The sequence below is a fragment of the Tachyglossus aculeatus genome, chromosome 1, assembly GCF_015852505.1.
Source record: "Tachyglossus aculeatus isolate mTacAcu1 chromosome 1, mTacAcu1.pri, whole genome shotgun sequence".
Taxonomy (NCBI): domain Eukaryota; kingdom Metazoa; phylum Chordata; class Mammalia; order Monotremata; family Tachyglossidae; genus Tachyglossus; species Tachyglossus aculeatus.
In genome coordinates, this window is record NC_052066.1 from 41999607 (window position 1) to 42012482 (window position 12876).

The following is a 12876-nucleotide window of genomic DNA, read 5'->3' on the forward strand; positions in this document are numbered from 1 at the left end:
CAGGGCATGACACAACTCCCCCCTGTTCCAACAAAAAAAAAAATCTCCAGTGGTTGCCAAACTACCTCCATATCAAACACCTCATCCTCACTATTGGCTTTAAAGCTTTCCCTCACCTTGCCCCTTCCTACCTCACTTCCCTTCTCTCCTTCCACAAACCAGCCTGCACATTCTGCTCCTGTGGTTCAAACCTTCTCACTGTGCCTCAATCTCACCTGTCTCACCACTGATCCCTGACCCACGTCCTACCTCTGGCCTGGAACACCCTCCCTCCTCAAATCTGCCAAACAATCCCTCTTCCCCACTTCAAAGTCCTACTGAAGGCACACCTCCTCCAAGAGGCCTTCCCAGACTAATCCCTGCTTTTCCTCAGCTCCCCCTCCCTTCCGCATCACCACAACTCACTCTCTTTGCTCTTTCCCCCCTCCCCACCCCACAGCACTTATGTATCCATGTATATATATCTACAATTCTATTAATTTATATTAATGCCTGTTTACTTGTATTGATGTCTATCTCCCCCATCCCTAGACTGTGAGTCTGTTGTGGGCAGGAATTGTCTCTCTTTATTGCTGTATTGTACTTTCCAAGAGCTTAGTACAGTGATCTGCAAAGAGTAAGCGCTCAATAAATACAATTGATTGAATGAATGAAGGGATTGTGTGTTGAACAGACACACACTAGTTCTCTGTCAGTAGAGTAAAAACATGCATTGTGGCAGAGATGTGTGTACTTGAAAATATATCACTGCTAAGATTTTATAAAGATAATGATGCCAAAGCCTATTTTTTTCCTCCCTTAATATTTAGTAATTTTACAAGTAAAAGGGGAAAAAATCCACTTTCTCATTGCATATGCATGTACACTATTTCACCACTGTTAAGTTTATCAACTCTAATTTAGAATTTACTTAAACAAAAATTTCCAATCCAAAGCTTTCTAAAGTGTAGAATAGATAAATTTTGTTCTCGCTGCAAAGTGTATCCAGAAGTATCCAAAGGTGAAATCAGGAATGGGATTTTTGCTGCCTTTTATTTGTTGTCCTGTAGTTGAAAAGTGCAAGTAAATTCTCTAACCAGTGTATTGTGGAATAACTTGCAGTTAAAAGCTATAGCAAGTAGAACAAACCAGGAAGGTGACTGCTCCCTTTTCTTAATTGTGTGCGCCTGGAAAAAATATATATGAGGAAAGATGGATTTTGAGCATTCTAGCTGTATTTTCTATTCATATCCTCCATTAGAATATAAGCTTTTGGTAATATAAGTAATAATAATTGTGGTATTCTTATTATAAGCCATGCATTATATTAAACACTGTGGTAGAAACAATATAATCGATTCTGATAGCCTCCCCATCCCACATGGGACTTGCAGTCTAGTGGGGCGGGAGAACAGATATTTAATCCCCATTTTACATATAAGGAAATGAAAGAACAGCAAAGTTAAGTGACTTGCCCAAGCTCACACAGTAGGTGGAACCAGAATTAGAACAATAATAATAACAATAATGGTATTTAAGTGCTTACTATGTGCCAAGCACCGGTCTAAGCACCAGGGTAGTTACAAGGTATACAGGTTGTACCACGTGGCACTGAGTCTTAATCCCCATTTTAAAGATGAGATAATTGAGGCACAGAGAAGTGAAGTGACTTGCCCAAGGTCGTGCAGCAGCAGAAAAGTGGCAGCGCCGGAATTAGAAACCATGTCTTCGGACTCCCAAGCCTGTGGAATGGCTGCGGCCCTGTTCGATTTCACTGGCTCCAGTTCTCTCATTCGTTCAGTTGTATTTATTGAGCGCTTACTGGGTACAGAGCACTGTTTGTCAGCTGTGTGACCGGGCAAGTCACTTAATTTCTTTGTGCCTCAGTTCCCTCATCTGTAAAATGGGGATTAAGACTGTGAGCCCCAGAATGCATGTCAACGTTTACAGAGGCAACCTGATCACCTTGTATCCCCTCAGTGCTTAGAACAGTGCTTTGCACATAGTAAGCCCTTAACAAATACTATTATTATTATTATTATTATTATTATTATTATTATTATTATTATTATTATTATTACTACTACTAAACCACGCAGTTCTCTTGACTCCCAGGCTGTGCCTCCTCCACTAGGCAACACTGCTAGCAATCGTATTTATTAAGCACTTCCTAGGTGTACAGCCAGCTCAATGGAAAGAGTACGGGCTTGGGAGTCAGAAGTCATGGGTTCTAATCCCAACTCCGCCACTTGTCAGCTGTGTGACTTTGGGCAAGTCACTTCACTTCTCTGTGCCTCAGTTCCCTCATCTGTAAAATGGGGGTTAAGACTGTGAGCCCCACGTGGGACAACCTTGATTACCTTGTATCCCCCCCAACGCTTAGAACAGTGCTTGGCACATAGTAAACACTTAACAAATACCATCACTATTATTATTACTAGGCACTGGGAAAGAAAAATACAGAATCAATCAATCAATCAATCGTATTTATTGAGCGCTTACTGTGTGCAGAGCACTGTACTAAGCGCTTGGGAAGTACAAGTTGGCAACATATAGAGACAGTCCCTACCCAACAGTGGGCTCACAGTCTAAAAGGGGGAGAAGAAGAAATGTGGGTATGGTCCCTAGCTCCCAGTGGGCTCCGGATTCAGGAATGAGGAGAGCAGGGGGAAGGCTGGTCACAGACAAACAAGGAAAGCAGAGCAAAAATATAATCAATCGATGGTATTTATTGAGTGCTTACTATGTGCAGAGCGCTGTACTAAGCCCGGGAGAGAGTACAATACAACAGAATTTGCATTCACATTCCCTGTCCATGAAAAGCTTAAGAGGATGTGGAGAAACCAGAAACGAGCAGCAGGATTTCAGGCTCCTCACAGCTCAGACTACCAGTCACAGAAATCACAACTTTGGCCACGGTGGTGACCTTTTTGATTTCCTAAAAACTGCCAAGGCCTCCCCTGCCATTGATCAGATCTTTACAGGGCTGGATAAGGGGTCAGTGAGTGACTCAGTGGCTTTGAGCCTGTTGTTGGGTAGGGATTGTCTCTTTGTTCCTGCCTTGTACTTCCCAAACGCTCAGTACAGTGCTCTGCACACAGTAAGCGCTCAGTAAATACGATTGAATGAATGAATGAATTGGGGGCGGAGTGGAGGACGGTAGGGAGACAGCTTCTCTAACTGTGGCATTTATTAAGCACTTACTATGTGCCAAGCACTGTTTTAAGCACTGGGGTAGATACGAGTCAATCAGGTTGGACACAGTCCCTGTCTCATCATCAATCGCATTTATTGAGCGCTTACTATGAGCAGAGCACTGTACTAAGCGCTTGGGAAGTACAAATTGGCAACATATAGAGACAGTCCCTACCTGACAGTGGGCTCACAGTCTAAAACAGTCACAGCTTACAGTCTCACATCAGGCTCACACTCTCGATTCCCAGAGAAGCAGCATGGCTCAGTGGAAAGAGCCCGGGCTTTGGAGTCAGAGGTCATGGGTTCGAATTCCGGCTCTGCCAATTGTCAGCTATGTGACTTTGGGCAAGTCACTTCACTTCTCTGTGCCTCAGTTACCTCATCTGTAAAATGGGGATTAAGACTGTGAACCCCATGTGGGACAACCTGATCACCTTGTAACCTCCACTTAGAACAGTGCTTTCCACATAGTAAGCGCTTAATGCCATTATCATTATTATTATTATTTTCCAGGTGAGCTAACTGAGGCCCAGAGAAGTTAAGTGACTTGACTAAGGTCACACAGCAGACACATGGCAGAGCCAGGATTAGAACCCACATCCTCTGACTCACAGGCCCAGGATCTTTCCAATAGGCCATGCTGCTTCTTGTAAATCAATCAATCAATCAATTGCATTTATTGAGCGCTTACTGTGTGCAGAGCACTGTACTAAGCGCTTGGGAAGTACAAGTTGGCAACATATAGAGACGGTCCCTACCCAACAGTGGGCTCACAGTCTAAAAGAAATGGAACCGTGGACAGATCACACTGCTACCGCTGTGGACGGAGAACCCGAAACTTCATCAGGCTGTACTTCCCAAGTGCTTCTTACAGTGCACCACACGAGGTGGGCGCTCAATAAATGCCACTTCCATGCTACAACATATACATAGAGCAGGGAGCGAGTTATTCTTCATATTTCAAGAATACATGACTAGTAATAAATTTCACCTCCGACCTAGGTGTCACTTGCACCTATTTTCAGTTTCTGAATCAACTGTGATCTTTCTAACCTCAGTACTATGATTGTTTTACTCCATTTCTACAATGACAATATAAATCGCTTAAGGATTTTTGTATGGAAGGTTAAGTGTTATTTTAAAACTATTAGGAACTTACGATATTATTAAGAGGCCTGTGAGAGGTATAGTCTTCAGAATGCTCTTGGAACCTCAGGATAAACCATTGTTTGTGTGTAAATTATTAATTAGGATTACAGATTCCAGTTTCACAGCCAGTTTGGAGATGTCAAAATATCTGGATGAAGGTAAATGAAAAGCAAAATATGTCATTACTTTTGATTAGCATCACACCAATTTAGCAACTTAATCACCTTTACTGTTGTGACAAAATAATAACAGGGCAATGACTCCCATTCAGAGCTCACATTTACGGTAATTCCTTTTATGCCAGATCCTTGACAACACAAAGTGTTCAAGCTACTATATAATTTTTTTATTATTGAAATTTAAAATATATTATTGTCTCTATAATTAAATAATGCAATTCACCAGCATTAGGCACATTAGAAGAGCAATACTTAAGAAAAAGGACGTCCTTGTGTTTACCCATTACTAAATATAATCAGAAAGGATGGAACACCTAAGAGTGAATCCTTCACCACTATAAAAACACAAAGTAAACAATAAAAGGTAACCATAACCACAGTTTCTCAAGACCAATGGCACACTTCAGTGACTTTAGTCATATGGCCTCTGCTTGGGGTTGTTGTTAAGGAGTAAAGAAAAGTAAGAAATGACTTGCTCAAAAGAGAAGGAGTTTGAAAAATGATTAGCAAGTGGAGTTCCCTCTTCCCGGTGTTTAGTACGGTGCCTGGCACATAGTAAGGCACTTAAATAATATCACAAAGAAAAAAAAACAAAAAAAAAAAAAACCATACTCTGAAGTCCACTCTTCCTTCACAAGAAAAAAAAAGACCACCACAAGAAGATAAAAGGGTGAGATGCAGAAAAGTGGAAGACAGTTTGGTCTAGGGGAAAGATTATGCGCTGGGAATCTGGAGATCTGTCTAATGTTTCTGTGCCTCAGTTTCCTCCTTAGTTTGCTGCTTAGAAGCAGCATAGCTCAGTGGAAAGAGCACGGGCTTTGGAGTCAGTGGTCATAGGTTCAAATCCCGGCTCCGCCAATTGTCAGCTGTGTGGCTTTGGGCAAGTCACAACTTCTCTGTGCCTCAGTTACCTCATCTGTAAAATGGGGATTGATTGTAAGCCCCCCGTGAGGCAACCTGATCACCTTGTAACCTCCCCAGCACTTAGAACAGTGCTTTGCACATAGTACGCACTTAATAAATGTCATTATTATCGTTATTATTATTCTCCTATCTCCTACCAGATTGTAAACTCCTAGGGAGATCATGTCTACCAACTTTGCTGTACTCACCCATAAGCTTAGTACAGTGAAGTCCACAAAGTCAGCACTCAAATACCATGACGATAAAATTAGACAACTGATGTCTTTTTTTTTTATTTTAATTTATTAAGTGCTTATTATGTGCCAGGCACTGTACTAGTCTTAATCCCCATTTTATAGATGAGAAAACTGAGGCACAGAGAAGTGAGACCGAAGGTCGCACAGCAGACGAGTGTTAGAATGGGATTAGAACCCAGGTCCTTTTGATTTCCAGGCTCATGCTCTATCCACCAGGCCATGCAGTGTCTATAGAAAAGGTAAAAACCCTCTTCAATTATGAGTATCATTATTTCCATGAACATTTAAAACAATGACATTGAAATTTTCTGGCCAACTTGGGGTACTTTTGTGACTTTGATGAATCCAACTCTACTGGCTAATAATAATAGTATTCGTTAAGCACTTACTATGTGCCAGGCACTGTTTTTTTTTAATTGGCATTTATTATCAATCAATCGTATTTATTGAGTGCTTACTGTGGTGCTTATTAAGTGCTTACTATGTGCAAAATACTGTTCTAAGCACTGGGGAGGTTACAAAGTGATCAGGTTGTCCCACGGGGGGCTCACAGTCTTAATCCCCATTTTGCAGATGAGGTAACTGAGGCCCAGAGAAGTGAAGTGACTTGCCCACAGTCACACAGCTGACAATTGGCGGAGCCGGGATTTGAACCCATGACCTCTGACTCCAAAGCCCGTGCTCTTTCCATTGAGCCACGCTGTTCTAAGCGTTGGGGTAGATACAGGTAAATCAGGGCGGACACGGTCCATGTGGGGCTCACGGTCTCAATCCCCATTTTCCAGATAAGGTAACTGAGGTACAGAGAAGTGAAACGACTTGCCCAGGGTCACACAGCAGATAAGTGGTAGAGCCGGGATCAGAACCCATGACCTTCTGACTCTCGGGCCTGTGCTCTATTCACTACACCATGCTGCTCCTCTATCGTTTTGCTGTGATGCAGTAACTATCATAAAGAGAAAATTTCATTAACTATGAGCTCCACGAAAATAAACATTCCAATTTATGACCGATCTCTTGCTTTTCAGCGCATTCGGAAACAAATACTTAGCTCCTGTGTGAAACATCATTGCCATCCAGTGGCTAGCTGCAAATCTTAAAATTTCCTTTCATATTCTATCAGAATCCGAGTTAACTTTTTAAGAACGTCTGTATGGTTTTATTATCCTATGTCAGGATTCATAATACTTGCCTTACATGAACTGCAGCCAGAGATTTGGCATTTATTGTTTTTTTAGTCCACTTAATCCACTAAGAAAATGTCCGCCTTTCATTCTTATGAGGAAAAAAAAAAATACTATTGGATGAAGAAACAACGTAAGGAGTCCAGCTAAATAGATCTGTGGATTTTCTCAATGCCTCACGAGGTAGGATTTTTTTTAATGATCCAGATAATTTTCATTAATTAAATTCTACAAAGTACATTCGTAGTTGAAAATATATGGCAGCGATATAAATGGACATCTACATCCTTGGTTAACGGGAATAAATGTTAAATTATAAAGTAATGGTTTCATAATTTTATAATAATTCACAATCTGTCACAAAATCTCTTTTAGTAGAGCTAATTATATTGTAGAGAGGTGAGGAAGCTAGGAAAAACAGAAAAAATGACCTTACGATGCATCGAGTCAAAAAATTCAGGAAATCACAAATGACTAGTAAAAAATGTGCTTGCTTTTTTAATTGCTTGTTTTCCTTAAAAATGTTCCAATAAGCAAATTATGGATATTAATATATTAAAATGAAATTATAATTGCAAATTAAAATATAATCCAGCAGCACCTTTCAGATTGTTCCTATTGGTTAAATCCATTTTCCAAGCAGCCTAAAAATTCTCACTAGATGTTCTTTAGATTTTGCATTTCCACTTGTTTTCCTATCAGGCATCTGGGCCCTCCTTGGGAAATAGTGTTCATTATTCTGTGAAAATTAGATATATTTGCTCTACTTTGACAACCACCTGAGTCTTTTCAGCACCCTTGTGTGGGAGCTTTGTCAAAGTAATTAAAGAAGAAGAAAGATTTAATTAATCTGGGGAAGGGGATTAAAATGGGTGGGGCCAGGTGGTTTCCAATTAAGTTCTACCCTATGGGAATCCTGAGAAGTCCAAGGCCTTTTCTGCTAGAGTCCTGGGTATTAACCATCAGCTGCAGAGCAAACAGCTGTTCCAGTAATTAGATTTTGCTTTCCTGACTTCAGAAATGGTATTGTCCAGGTCCTTCTTTGTGATAAAAAGAGGGATCAAAATTGAACCACTCCTACCATCTTTACCCAAAGCACACCCATTTCTCTTGAAATCTTACCCTCATGAAGCCCATTATAAGAGCAGCCTTGAAATAAGTTCAAAATGCCAGCTTCCATTTTTTTTTTTTAGCAAGGCAACAGCAGGGCCCCAGGAAATTAAACAAGTGCCACGAACAGTTTTTCTACTCAACCAATAAATTGTTACCGAGAATAAGTGAACAGTTATTTACAAGGTTGCTTTCCTGCAAGATGCTGTGACTGCACAGGTTGCAAATATCAAAGATCTGAGAAAATACACTGCTGTTTAAAGCTACAAAGGACTGTGATCTGTGCAGCCTTAACTCACATACTATGCTTCATCACAACTGTATAGTTACTGCTCTGCACACAGTAAGAATTCAATAAATATCACTGATTAATTGCTCACTCCTAGCCAGAGAGGAGGGTGGAATTATAATTCATTTTTTAGGGTTTCCTACTTAAAATTTACAGATCAGAGAGATGTCAGGAGATGAACAGGAAATGCAGCACTAAGCATCTGTATCACCTTCTTTTATTGTCCATAAATCTACTATACTTTGTACCTTAGAATGCGAGCCACTTAGGGGATAAGGGCTCTGTCTGATATCATCTTGTTGCTTAGTGCTTGGCGCTAAGCACTGTATATATATATATATATATATATATATACACCTGTATATATGTATATATGTTTGTACATATTTATTACTCTATTTATTTATTTATTTATTTTACTTGTACATATCTATTCTATTTATTTTATTTTGTTAGTATGTTTGGTTTTGTTCTCTGTCTCCCCCTTTTAGACTGTGAGCCCACTGTTGGGTAGGGACTGTCTCTATATGTTGCCAATTTGTACTTCCCAAGCGCTTAGTACAGTGCTCTGCACATAGTAAGCGCTCAATAAGTACGATTGATGATGATGATGATGGCGCTTACTGATAAATCAATAGTACTTACTGAGCACCTAATGTGGGCAAAGGACCGCAACAAGATCTTGAAAGAAGACCTAATCCCTGCCTTCAAGGAATTTACAATAAAGGGAAGGAGTCAGACACACACAAACACACATACAAAAATTGCAGTTAGGAGTAAAAAGAGAAAGGAATGATGAATATGTGAATGGGTAAATGCTTAAAAAGAAGTAATTTAGGCTGTGGCTTTCTGAAGCCAATGTTCATGTCTAGTTACTCTTCCTCTCTCTCAAACTCTTAGTACAGTGCTCTGCTAAAATGCTCAATAAATAGCATTGGTTAATTGTAGATTATATGCAGTGGAAAGAGACTGCACTGGGAATCAAGAGAGCTGGGTTCTAGTTCTGCCCACTGTTGTCTAATACAAACAAGGTGTATTAAGAAAAGTCTAGGACCTGGGCTGGCTCATCAACCTGGGATCTCATCCTGGCTCTGCCACTTGTTTGCTGTGTGCCTTGGGCAAGTCACTTCACTTCTCTGTGCCTCAGTTACCTCATCTGTAAAATTCATTCATAGATTCAATCGCATTTATTGAGCGCTTACTGTGTACTAAGCGCTTGGAAAGTACAATTCGGCAACAGACAGAGACAACCCCTACCCAACAACGGGCTCACAGTCTAGAAGAGGATAATGATGGTCTTTGTTAAGCATTTACTATGTGCCAAGCACTGGGGTAGACTCAAGGTAATCAGGTTGTCCCACGTGGGGCTCACAGTCTTTAGTCCCCATTTTACAGATCAGGTAACTGAGGTACAGAGAAGTTGTGACTTGACCAAAGTCACCCAGCTGACAAGCAGTGGAGCCGGGATTTGAACCCATGACCTCTGACTCCCAAGCCCGGGCTCTTTCCACTGAGCCACGCTGCTTCTCTAAGACAAGACAAGATCACAGGGCTTAGAATAATGCCTGACACATAGTAAGTGCTTAACAAACATGACGATTATTATTATTGTTACTGCCAAGCATTTAGATCATGAGGAAATTTACTTTCACCCACGGTGTCCATTCTGAATCCCATCCACCCCTACCCTTCTTTTTTTTAATGGTTTTTGTTAAGCACTTACTATTTGCCAGGTACTGTACTAAGTACTGAGATAGATACAAGCTCATCAGGTTGGACACATCATTTAATTCTGTTTGTTCTGACGATTTTGACACCTTTCTATAGGTTTTGTTGTTTGTCTCCCCCTTCTAAACTGTGAGCCAGTTATTGGGTAGGGACTGTCTCTATATGTTGCCGACTTGTACTTCCCAAGCGCTTAGTACAGTGCTGTGCACACAGTAAGCGCTCAATAAATACGATTGAATACTAAGGCGACCCTCAATGACTGAATTACAGCTCCACCAACCAGAGTCATGGAGAGAGGCAAGGGAGCTTTGGGCAGGTTTGGCAGCTGTGCCAAGATGTCTTTTGTCTGGGGCAGGAAGGAGGGAAAGAGGAGTTAGGAAGACCCCCACAGCGACTTGCCGGCTTTTCTGAGCACCTCTCCTCCCCTTCCCACCCTTCATGCTGTGGCCTCTGGTTTGGTCTTCCTCAAGTGAGCACGAGGGGCTGTAGAGTAGGTCTAGACTGTAAACTCATTGTGGGCAGGGAATGTGTCTTAACACTCTGTTATACCATTCTCTCCCAAGAGCATAGTATGGTACTCTGCACATAAGTGCTCAATAAATGAGAAGTGGCGTGGCTTAGTGGATAGAGCATGGGTTTCGGAGTCAGAAGGACCTGGATTCTAATCCCGGCTCCACCATGTGTCTGTCGTGTGACCTTAATAACGACAATAATGTTGGTATTTGTTAAGCACTTATGTGCCAAGCACTGTTCTAAGCACTGGGGTAGATACAAGGTCATCAGGTTGTCCCACGTGGGGCCCACAGGCTTCACCCCCATTTTACAGATGAGGGAACTGAGGCCCAGAGAAGTGAAGTGACTTGCCCAGAGTCACACAGCTGACAAGTGGCGGAGCCGGGATTAGAACCCACAACCTCTGACTTTCAAACCTGGGCTCTGGGCTGGTCACTTAACTCCTTGCGGCCTTAGTTACCTCATCTAATAATAATAATAGTTATGGTATTTGTTAAGCTCTTATTATGTGTCAGACACCGTTCTAAGCGCTGGGGTAGACAGAAAATAATCAGGTTGGACACAGTCCCTGTCCCACATAGTCTTAATCCCCATTTTTACAGATGGACTGAGGGATCTTTGTATAGAAATGCTCTGAATACGTCACTCCCCTCCTCAAAAATCTCCAGTGGTTGCCTGTCAACCTACGAATCAAGCAAAACTCCAAACTCTCGGCTTCAAGGCTGTCCATCCCCTCGCCCCCTCCTACCTCACCTCCCTTCTCTCCTTCTCCAGCCCAGCCCACACCCTCCGCTCCTCTGCCACTAACCACCTCACTGTACCTCGTTCTCGCCTGTCCCGCCATCGACCCCCAGCCCACATCCTCCCCCTGGCCTGGAATGCCCTCCCTCCACACATCCACCAAGTTAGCTCTCTTCCTCCCTTCAAAACCCTACCGAGAGCTCTCCTCCTCCAAGAGGCCTTCCCACACTGAGCCCTCCTTTTCCTCTCCTCCTCCCCATCCCCCCCCCGCCCTACCTCCTTCCCCTCCCCACAGCACTTGTATATATTTGTACAGATTAATTACTCTATTTATTTTACTTGTACATATTTACTATTCTATTCATTTTGTTAATGTTGTGCATATAGCTATAATTCTATTTGTTCTGACGATTTTGACACCTGTCTACATGTTTTGTTTTGTCGTCTGTCTCCCCCTTCTAGACTGTGAGCCCATTGTTGGGTAGGGACCATCTCTATATGTTGCCAACTTGTACTTCCCAAATGCCTAGTACAGTTCTCTACACACAGTAAGTGCTCAATAAATATGACTGAATGAATGAATATAAAATAACAACAACAATAATAAATACCACTGATTAATTGAATAATGACCTTCTTCCAACTGGACCTTCAGAGATGAACTAGGAGCTGGATGGCGATAGGCACAGTGAGTAACCCCTATTTGTGCGAATCACTATCTATCTCCACAGGTGGGATAACAGACAGGGAGGATTTTAAAGGAACCCTGGAAACGTGCCAGCTCCTCTCCTGTGCTTCCCATTCCCTGCAATTTAAAAGGAGAGCAATCCCTTTAAAAACCAAACAAGCTGCTCAGGCTAGCTTGAATTCATTCAATTGTATTTACTGAACGCTGACTGTGTGCAGAGCGCTGGACTAAGCGCTTGGGAAGTACAAGTTGGCAACATATAGAGACGGTCCCTACCCAACAACGGGCTCACAGTCTAGAAGGGGGAGACAGAGAACAAAACAAAACATGTGGACAGGATCCTGATTATCTTGTATTTACCCCAGCTCTTAGTACAGAGCTTAGTACATCAATCAATCAATCGCATTTATTGAGCGCTTACTGTGTGCAGAGCACTGTACTAAGCGCTTGGGAAGTGCAAGTCGGCAATACATAGAGACAGTCCCCACCCAACAGCGGGCTCACAGTCTAGAAACATGGTACTCACTTAAGTATCATCATAATAATTATTATTATTAAGGCCAAGGGGGGTGTTATTTGCGGGAGGGGGCTAATTGAGTCTCAGGTTCAGGACAGGTCACTCCGCTCTTCAAAAAACTCCAGTGGTTGCCCATCCACCTCTATATCAAACAAAATGTCCTCACCATTAGCTTTAAAGCACTTCATCATGTCCCCTCCTATCTCACCTCACTTCTCTCCTCCTACAACCCAGCCCGCACACTTCACTCCTCTAGTGTTAACCTTCTCACTGTGCCTCCATCTCACCTGTCTCGCCACCTACCCCTGGCCCACATCCTTCCTCTGGACTGGAACGTCCTCCTTCCTCAAATCTGACAGACAATTACTCTACCCCCGTTCAAAGCCTTATTGAAGGCACATCTCCAAAGATAATAATAATAATTATGGTATTCGTTAAGTGCTT